Source organism: Oncorhynchus gorbuscha, unplaced genomic scaffold (genome assembly GCF_021184085.1).
Source record: "Oncorhynchus gorbuscha isolate QuinsamMale2020 ecotype Even-year unplaced genomic scaffold, OgorEven_v1.0 Un_scaffold_2374, whole genome shotgun sequence".
Taxonomy (NCBI): domain Eukaryota; kingdom Metazoa; phylum Chordata; class Actinopteri; order Salmoniformes; family Salmonidae; genus Oncorhynchus; species Oncorhynchus gorbuscha.
Genome location: NW_025746905.1, coordinates 42,501 through 45,000, shown reverse-complemented (window position 1 = coordinate 45,000; position 2,500 = coordinate 42,501). Strand labels below are relative to the sequence as shown.

General features: G+C 50.5%; 1 pseudogene; it reads left to right on the top strand.

Moving 5' to 3' along the window:
• LOC124025712 overlaps positions 1–2,500 on the top strand; it is a 41,689-nt pseudogene that overhangs the window by 1,925 nt on the left and 37,264 nt on the right.

Below are 2,500 nucleotides of genomic sequence, written 5' to 3'. Positions count from 1 at the left end.
ATCTCGGGGTTCCCCTCCAAGGTGTGTCTAAGGTCTGTCTGTGTCCGTAGCTGGTTGTATATCTGTAATGTATCTCGGGGTTCCCCTCCAAGGTGTGTCTAAGGTCTGTCTGTGTCCGTAGCTGGTTGTATATCTGTAATGTATCTCGGGGTTCCCCTCCAAGGTATGTCTAAGGTCTGTCTGTGTCCGTAGCTGAGTCCCTCTGCAGCCATGGAGCAGCCCTTGATGAAAGCCAGATCTCCAGTGGGTCAGATGTGTTCGGTGGTGGCACCCGCCTCGGCCAAGCAGCCTTCCTCCGCCCCCTCTCCCTCCAACACCATGGGCCCCAAGGAGGTGGGAGACAGAGGCTATATCCCACACGGAGCCCTATTACCTACAGTATACAGTATATAGTGGCCATAGGAGGGTCCACATGGAGCCCTATTCCCTACAGTATATAGTGGTCATAGGAGGGTCCACACGGAGCCCTATTCCCTACAGTATATAGTGGTCATAGGAGGGTCCACATGGAGCCCTATTCCCTACAGTATATAGTGGTCATAGGAGGGTCCACACGGAGCCCTATTCCCTACAGTATATAGTGGTCATAGGAGGGTCCACATGGAGCCCTATTCCCTACAGTATATAGTGGTCATAGGAGGGTCCACACGGAGCCCTATTCCCTACAGTATATAGTGGTCATAGGAGGGTCCACACAGAGCCCTATTCCCTACAGTATATAGTGGTCATAGAGGGGCCACATTGAGCCCTATTCCCTACAGTATATAGTGGTCATAGGGGCTCATAAGATCAGTCGTTTTGGATAAAAGTAGCAATAATCAGTGTTTCCCAATCCTGGTCCTCGGGACCCAAAGGGAGGTGCACAGTTTAGGTTTTGCCCTATAGGACCGACCCACTAGATTCAACTGATGACCACTACGTCACCTCTTCATCACCTCTTCGTCACCTCTTCGTCACCTCTTCGTCACCTCTTCATCACCTCTTCGTCACCTCTTCGTCACCTCTTCGGCACCTCTTCATCACCTCTTCGTCACCTCTTCATCACCTCTTCGTCACCTCTTCGTCACCTCTTCGGCACCTCTTCGTCACCTCTTCATCACCTCTTCATCACCTCTTCGTCACCTCTTCGTCACCTCTTCATCACCTCTTCGTCTTGAATCTGGTGTGTTACTTATAGGGAACCTCTTTGGGCCCCAGGACCAGGGTTGGGAAACGTGTGTCTAAATCACTTCAATTATCTATTAAGTCTATTTACTTCCAGAATGGACTGAGTTCAATTTAAATAGACCCCCCAAACCTGGCAGTGACATAGCTACATGACATAGCTACATGACATAGCTACATGACATAGCTACATGACATAGCTACATGACATAGCTACATGACATACTGTATATTCCTGGCATGGTAAGTGGTTGTAGATGACAGTGACATAGCGGCAGGGTAGCCTAGTGGTTAGAGTGGAGAGGTGGCAGGGTAGCCTAGTGGTTAGAGTGGAGGGGCGGCAGGGTAGCCTAGTGGTTAGAGTGTAGAGGTGGCAGGGTAGCCTAGTGGTTAGAGTGTAGAGGTGGCAGGGTAGCCTAGTGGTTAGAGGTGGAGGGGCGGCAGGGTAGCCTAGTGGTTAGAGTGTAGAGGTGGCAGGGTAGCCTAGTGGTTAGAGTGTAGAGGTGGCAGGGTAGCCTAGTGGTTAGAGTGTAGAGGTGGCAGGGTAGCCTAGTGGTTAGAGTGTAGAGATGGCAGGGTAGCCTAGTGGTTAGAGTGTAGAGGTGGCAGGGTAGCCTAGTGGTTAGAGTGGAGGGGCGGCAGGGTAGCCTAGTGGTTAGAGTGTAGAGGTGGCAGGGTGGCCTAGTGGTTAGAGTGGAGGGACGGCAGGGTAGCCTAGTGGTTAGAGTGTAGAGGTGGCAGGGTAGCCTAGTGGTTAGAGTGTAGAGGTGGCAGGGCAGCCTAGTGGTTAGAGTGTAGAGGTGGCAGGGTAGCCTAGTAGTTAGAGTGTAGAGGGGGCAGGGTAGCCTAGTGGTTAGAGTGTAGAGGTGGCAGGGTAGCCTAGTGGTTAGAGTGTAGGGGCGGCAGGGTAGCCTAGTGGTTAGAGTGGAGGGGTGGCAGGGTAGACTAGTGGTTAGAGTGGAGGGGCGGCAGGGTAGCCTAGTGGTTAGAGCGTTGGACTAGTAACCGAAAGGTTGCAAGTTCAAATCCCCGAGCCGACAAGGTACAAAATCTGTCGTTCTGCCCCTGTGACATAGCTACATGACATAGATTCTGATATATTAGGTGGAGTGGTTATAGATGACAGTGACATTACATAGTTTCTGATATATTAGGTGGAGTGGTTATAGATGACAGTGACATAGCTACATGACATAGAGTCTGATATATTAGGTGGAGTGGTTATAGATGACAGTGACATAGCTACATGACATAGAGTCTGATATATTAGGTGGAGTGGTTATAGATGACAGTGACATAGCTATATGACATCTGTTCTGCTATATTAGGTGGAGTG